This window comes from Triticum dicoccoides, chromosome 5B, assembly GCF_002162155.2.
Source record: "Triticum dicoccoides isolate Atlit2015 ecotype Zavitan chromosome 5B, WEW_v2.0, whole genome shotgun sequence".
NCBI classification, from domain to species: Eukaryota; Viridiplantae; Streptophyta; class Magnoliopsida; order Poales; family Poaceae; genus Triticum; species Triticum dicoccoides.
Window position 1 is genome coordinate 640,009,467 of NC_041389.1, and position 7,963 is coordinate 640,017,429.

A 7,963-nucleotide genomic window follows, 5' to 3' on the forward strand; every position below is an offset into this window, starting at 1 on the left:
AGAGCTATGGTCTCCATTTGCCTTGATTTACATAGCTTTTGGTGATCATAGCCTTGGTTTCACAACCTAGGAGAGTATGGCGTCTAGCGAGGGAAATTACCACCGTAGAGGTCCTTACTTTGATGGTACTAATTTTGCTAGTTGGAAGCATAAGATGAAAATGCATATTCCTGGACATAACCCCGCCGTTTGGGATATTGTGTGTATTGGCTTGCAAGGTGAATTCTTCGATGGGAGAGAACGAACCGTGAAGCTAGCGCGGAAGAGTTGAAGATGCTGCAATACAACGCTCAAGCTTGCGATATCCTCTTCAACAGATTGTGCCCCGAAGAATTCAACAAAATTAGCTGTCTTGAGAATGCAAAGGAAATTTGGGATACTTTGAATATTATGCATGAAGGTACCGACTCCGTCAAGGAATCCAAATTGGATGTGCTTCAAAGTCAGCTTGACAAGTTCAAAATGAAGGATGGTGAAGGTGTCGCTGAAATGTACTCTAGGCTTGCTCTCATCACAAAAGAGATTATCGGCTTAGGAAGTGAAGAGATGACTGATAGATTCATCATCAAGAAGATCCTAAGAGCCTTGGATGGAAAATATGATACCGTGTGCACATTGATCCAAATGATGCCAAATTACAAAGATCTCAAGCCAACGGAAGCCATTGGAAGAATTGTTGCTCATGAGATGTCACTCAAGGATAAAGAAGAGCTTCACAACAAGTCAAGTGGTGCTTACAAAGCCTCATGTGATGCTCCTACATCATCAAGTGAGAAACAAACCTTCAATAAAGAATTGAGCCTAATGGTGAAAAACTTCAACAAGTTCTACAAGATTAGAAGCAAGGAAAGAAATTCCAAGTCAAGGTCCTACAATGACAAAAGATCTTCTAGTCATGAACGTAATTGCTACAATTGTGGAATACCCGGACACTACTCCAATGAGTGTACGGCTCCCTACAGAGAAGATTCACCTAAAAGAAGAAGTAGAAGAGAAGAATCACCACTAAGAGAGAGAAGGAGTAGAGATGGTCGTTATGAACGAAGAACCTCCCGGAGAAGCAAGGATTCGGAAAGGAAGGACAAATCATCAAAGAGCTACACAAAACGAAGACATCAAGCTCACGTTGGTGAATGGGTATCCGGCTCCGACTCTGACCACCACTCCGAGAGAAGCTATCACTCTGACTCCGAATGTACTCAAGATGAAGGTGTTGCCGATCTAGCACTTGTGTCAACCAACTCCTACGACATATTTGACTCACCAAATGAAGGAATTGGAAGATGCTTCATGGCTAAAGGCCCAAAGGTATCACACCCCGAGTATGTTGATTTCAATAGTGATGAAGATGATTTGTTAGGTGATGATGATTTACTTGTTGACAACTCTAGTTATGAAAACTATGATGAAGTTGCTATTAATCATGATAATCAAGATAAAACGAATGATGATGATAAGAAGGAGATTGAGCGTCTAACTAAAGAACTAAACACTCTTAAGTTAGCTCATGAAACTACCTTGGAAGATCATCGAGAACTTTTAAAGACTCATGAGAAGTTACGCTTTGAAAAGCTCAACCTTGAGCAAGAGCATGGGTTTTTAAAAGCAATCAATGATGATCTTTGCAAGAAAAGTTCTTCTTACATTGCCAAGCATTTACTCTTGTCTACTTACATGCCACAAGTTAAATCTAGCAACAAAAGTAAGAAAGAATCTTCCTCTAGTAGTAACAATAATCATGCTAAATCCAATATTGTTGCTTCTAGTAGTTCTCTTGATTCCACTAATGATTCTCTTAGCCAAGTTACATTTGAGCAAGAAAATAGCTTATTGAAGGGAATTATAGAGAAAGGTGTTTACAAGAGCCTTGCCGGAATTAAGCAATTTTAGGAAATTGTACGCAAGCAAGGAAGGCATCGGAAGAATCAAGGTGTTGATTTTGAACAAAAGTTCAATGCCAATGGAGTTGAGTGGGAAGAAGATCAATGCCCCAAGACGAAGTTTGTTCCTCAACAAGAGAAGTATGATCCTACTTCTTTCCAAAGGACACAAGCTCAAGATGATCTTCCACCACAAGACCACAAGCAAAAAGGGAAGGACAAGCTTCAAGAGGAGATTGATGCATATGAAGAAGCTCCCAAGGCCTTGATCAAGTGGGTTCCCAAGACTACATCAAGTTCTCCTTCATCAAGTACGACTACAACTCCAAGGATTCCCATCAAGATGATGTGGATCCCGAAGAAGAAGGACTAGAGAGTTCTTGAGGGTGACTCCGCCAACATACTTCACTCATATCATTTTGGCAAGAACAAGTGCAAACAACTTCCATATCATGCAATAGTTCAAGGAGTCACAAACCCTCTTGTTGGTAAGACAAGGGACAAGGTAACCTAATGGTTTCATGGATATCATCTTGTGTGTACATCACCCTATGTCTATGGATATCCTTGCTTGTTCCTTGTGGGACTAACCCATGTAGGTATTGAAAGTGCAACTCACTCCAATGGATTGCTCCGAATGATCTACATCAACATTGAGCATCCACATCTTCAACACCTACATGAAGTCATCATCGACAAAACCTAAGGTTAGTTCATCCCTCTTAGGGGGGATATCACATCTAGGGGGAGCTTTACTCTAAGAATTGAGCTAAAGCAACTCTAATGGTGTGAACACAACAATCTAATCTCTACCATTAAAGGGGGATCTGCAGTCGTCGTGATGGTTCGACCTCCCCCTCTTCCCACCCCACGTACGATCTCTCTCCTCCCACGGTCCCACCCATCGCTTCTCCCCTCCCCGCGCGATAGAAAAGGAAAAACAAAACCCACGATCCACGAGCGCACGTCCCACGCACGCGCACGCGTCTTCCTCATCTCCCGCACCCCGTCGTTCCCTATCCCGTCTCTCTCTCCGCCCCCTAGATTTTTGTTCTCCGGCTTCCGCCCCACTGTCGCGGTCCTGGCCGTCGGCGATAGGAGTCCCATCTGCCACTTAAGATTGCGTCCGTCCATAGGCGAACTCGCCGGCGGCGCAGAAGGAGAGCTCGTAAGCAGCACGGTCGGTTGTTATGCGGTGGGTCGGGACCGGTTCCTGACAGCCTATGTGAACTGCAGCAGCGCCAGATGTCGCTGCCATTGGTGTACAACGCCTTTGCCTGCATCGCCGGGGGTTGTCGGCGCCGGAGGACGTGTTGGGCTTGGGGTGGTGTGCAGGTGCAGCTAGATTTTGGTCGTCTCGTACGACTCGGCCATGGAGGATGCGCTGGCCGCCGGGAACGCCACACTCTGGGACATCGTCGGGGCGGGGCTCTCAGTGCCGTGGAACGCCGGCGACAGATGGTGCGGCGAGTGCGAGGCCCCCGAAGGGCGCTGCAGGCATGACAGCAAGCGCCGGAATAACACACGTTCTTCTGCCCCGGCGGTCAGGCTAGCAGGTCGTGGGGCGGTCAGGCTAGCCGATCGTTTCCTACTCGTTCGTCAGGTTCAGGTACCCAATAGTTGATATTCCTGACCAGTCTATTTACAGGTGATGGAAGGCTTCTCTTCTTTAATGCTGACACTTCATCTACAAGTATGTATGACTATTTGTCTATAGAAAATCAGTACGAATAAAGTATGAAAGTGGCATAAACACAAACAAGGTAGTACTGTGAACTGGACAATTCCCTCAAATGCTCCACATTTATCATATTCTCTACTCCATAATATGTTTGAATCAAAGCCGTGTCTAAATATAGATAGAACTTGTCTATTCCTAGCTACCTTTCTTTTTTTATACAGAGTTATTTTCACATTGGTTTTTGATCTTTCGGGACCAAAGAAAGCAAACAAAAAGGCAATAGCAATGGCAAGCACATGAAATACTATTGCCTTATTTACCAGTGGTTTTCTTACCGAAATCCATCGTGTACATGGACCAATTCAAGCATTTGTCAAGTGTTTTATTTTTCTTCTCTTACGAATTCAAGCATCAATGTGCATGGTGGATTCTTCGTCTATTTAATCGCCACTCCAGAAAGCTCTACAGTTTCTCAGGTTCTACTTGTGCTTCTCGTCATGGTGCCGTTCCAGTAAATACGCAAGAGGAGGCGGTACAGTAACTCTGGCGGGACCAAATTATATCAGCAAGTTGTATAGTCTCTCTTTCCCTCGCTTGATTGTTCAGAAAAACATTTGTATGTTCCTAATTGGTATATTATGCTAGCGGTAGTTCATCCTTCCCGTTTAAGAAAAAAATCGACTGGATTTACAAGTTTATGTAATAAACAAAATGTTAACCTTATTTAGACGTACGCCTGGAGGTGGACTGTAGTGTTGAGAGTGTGAGCCGACCAGGATAGTGGAGTGCAACTGTTACAGCTAAAAGGTGAAGCCTAGGGGGTGGTGTTGCCGCTCATCGTCGCCAAATGTCAATGGTGTGCTGATGTATTTTGTCATTATCGCATAACCCTCGCCTCATTTAGTAAATATAATGAATATATATATATATATATATATATATGTATATATATATTCATTATATATAGGTGTTGCTAATATTTGTCAAGTAACATCCACGACGGCAAGCAATTTTTGAAGTTTGAGAAGCGAATCAAATAAAATGAACCCATAGAAGACAAGCAGGAGGAAGTAGGATGTGCACACGATGATAGGATGGGAATATCTAGGAAGTGATGATGGTGGAGATTTGGAGGGGAGATGTGTCGGGTGATGGACGGAGGTGAGAGGTATGAAGACGGGATGAAGATGTCTGTGATGGGAGATAACACACTTTGATTTAAATTGGTGTGTGCATGCATTGTGAAATGAAAATACCATTAGATTTTATTTTTCCGCTTGAATCAGTTAGATAGTTTGTTCTGTTGAATTAAATGGGGTTAAATGGCGGGTAACACAAATAGAAGAACAACCATAATATACATACACTGTTGAATCATCTTTGACATTGTTCCGGTGTTGGGTTGTAGTCCATAAGAAGCACTCCTCTAAAATACCCAAGTCCATGCTATCACTATGTGGAGTTATCGTTTCACATCATACTTTGGGTCCCGTGGCAACGCACGGGCATTTGACTAGTTCTTTATGTAAAAGTGGTAACCCCACGTGTGCTTAAACGATGAGTATGACCTATGATCAAATGTTCTCATTTGACTCCTAAGTCAATATACTCATATATAGATGACCTAGTCATCGCAAATTGCTTGATAGATGCTAGAATGGTTGTGCATGCTTTGCCACATATTTCATTTGCCATTTTATTGTGTGAGCATGCTCGTTGCATATTTTACTCATTCGAGCACATCCACTTGTTGTTTTGTTTGGTTGGCTCTTTCTCTTTTGCCAAGTGGATGGACAAGAATGCCTAAGAACCTTCTCTAGTTATCTATGATTTTCTCATCTCAAACTCTATTCATGCTACATCACAAAGTTTGATCAAGTCAGATTCGAACCACTCTGTGTGAGGAGCACTCGGAGTCCCCGATTCGTCAAAGACTTAAACTTCCAAAACCTCTTTGTGCATTTCAGTATGACCGAGTCATCCATTTCAGTCACATCAAGTTCACTAAGTTGATCTAGGTTTTCATCTCGGTGCAACCAATTTGAACAGTTCGATCACACCGAGTTGCAGCAACCGCTTGCGATTCTGCATCTCGGTGCCACTGAGTTGTTCCACTCGGTCACACCGACAGGGTCGGGATATATATACCCACGGGTGAGATTTTGGAAATTTCTTCAAACTCCTCAGCCCACGCGTATCCTACTCTGCCTCCTTGGATCTCTGCATCATCTCCTTGCTGCCAACGACCTCCCGCCGCTGGTTTCTGTCACCGTCAACAGGAATCTGCTCCGCCGTTGCCGCCGTAGCAAACTCCCGCCGGAATAGGGTATGAATTCGACCCCTTGTGTTGTCTTTTAACTCCAAAGCACGAGGTCAATGCCATGATTCTTGCCACGTATGAAATCAACCTATCCAGACAAAACTTCCTTTAGGTTAAGTTTGATTCGAAAATTTAGGGTTAGGTCTCCGCTGAACTCATCTCGGACCGACCAAATCGTAGAAACCAGTCTCACCGATTTGGCTTAGGCCATTGCAAATGCGCTTTTCGGTCTGACCAAAAACTGCAAATTGGTGTGACCGAGTTCAATTCTCTGTGAAACCCTAGCAATCTTGGTGCCACTAAACTATGACTCGATCTAACCGAGTTACTAGTTTAGGTTCCAAATGTTGCTTCGGTATCACCGAGTTTATCAATTCGGTAGCTCCAAAATCATTTCAGTAGAGAACTAAAACTAAGTTTTTGTCTCATTTGTTTTGCAAAATCTTTGCACTTTGTGATACTCATCTACTCTACCTCATCTATATCTATTCACAGGGTTTGTTGTCAGTTTGCCTACCAAGATGTCTGACCAGAGTGATAGCCAGAACAAATCTGAAGAGCAAGTGCAAATGAGTGAGGGCACTAGTACCTCAAGCAGCTATGATGAGGGCAGCAGGAGCACACCAAGTAACTTGCCCAAGGCTGCCACCAGAGCAAGAAAGCAGAGAACCTCAGATTCTGAGGATGAGGATTATGTGGCTGTTGAGGATGAGGCCACCTCAAAGAAGTAAGTGCTAAAGAAAGAGTATGGCATTGCTGCTGCAACAAAGCCTGGTTTGAACAGGAAGGCACCAACAAATCCACTCTACTGCTCATTTCTATCTAGATGGAAGGATAATGTGGATTTTTGGAGGTACAAGGTACCAGTCAACTGTAGATGAATGAGCCAAGTTGATCAATGCCCCAGAAGAACATGAGGATGATTTGGATGTGTATGCCAAGAAAAAGAAAGACCACAACTCCATGGCAAGTATGTATAAGGAAATTCCTGATGAAGCCCTGGAAACTCATAAGTTTGGCTCAGTGAAGTATTTGTTGTCTGGTCTGCCTACTATCAACACCATCCTAAGGCATACTCTATTGCCCAAATCTGGAGATCATAGGATGATAAGAGGACATTCAATCAACTTGCTGCACATTTTTGATGTTCCTCAAAAATTCAAGGTCATGAGTCTGATTGTAGAGACAATCAAGAGGACAACAACTGATCAGAAAAGGTCTTGCGGGTATGCTCCACATATTCAGGTGCTCATCAACTCAAAGATGGGCACAAGCACTTACTTGTTGGACAAGGAGCATTTACCTCTCTATCCAGAATTTGAAGACAATATAATTGTGATGGATGAGAATGAACCTTCATCAGTGCAAGCACAAAAGAAGAGAGCAAAGGCAAGGGAAGAAAAAGCTGCAAAGATGCCAAGTGTTGAGGAAGCATCTCAAGTGTTCTTGAAGAGCAAACAAGATCAACTAGCCTATCTGATCCAATCTACTTTGAGGATTGAGAAGGGCTTGGCCACCCTGACTCAGAATTAGGAGAGCTTGGACAGGATCATAGAGACCAAGTTTTATTATCTTGATCTGAAAGTCACTGAGATACAGACAGCAGTAGAGCAGCTCCAGGAGGAAGCAGAGGAGAAGAAAGGAAAGAAAACTACAAATGTTTTTCAGCGAGTGCAAATGCCAAGAGGTCAGATGCTTTACAAGTACCAGATACTAGAGCTACCACATCAGCACCAGCAGCTACAGCTTTAGAGCCACCTCCAGCAGCCACTTCACCAGCTCCAGCTACATCGACTGAAGCCTTCGTCCTTGGAGTTATTTCTACACCACCTCCCAAAGATCAAGCCTGAGAGACGCATAGCACTATACATATTTGAACTTTTTGGTAACTTGTTGCCAAAGGGGAGAAATATGTATAGATCATAGGCTTCGAGAGAGAGTGTTGCCTCTTTTTGTCTCCCATGCTATTTGTTTGGTTGAACTTTATTGTGTGCTTGTGTGAGATACTTGTATGATCATGCGTTTGATCATATGCTACTTTAATGTTTGCTTGGATGATATTATCTCTTATATCCATATATG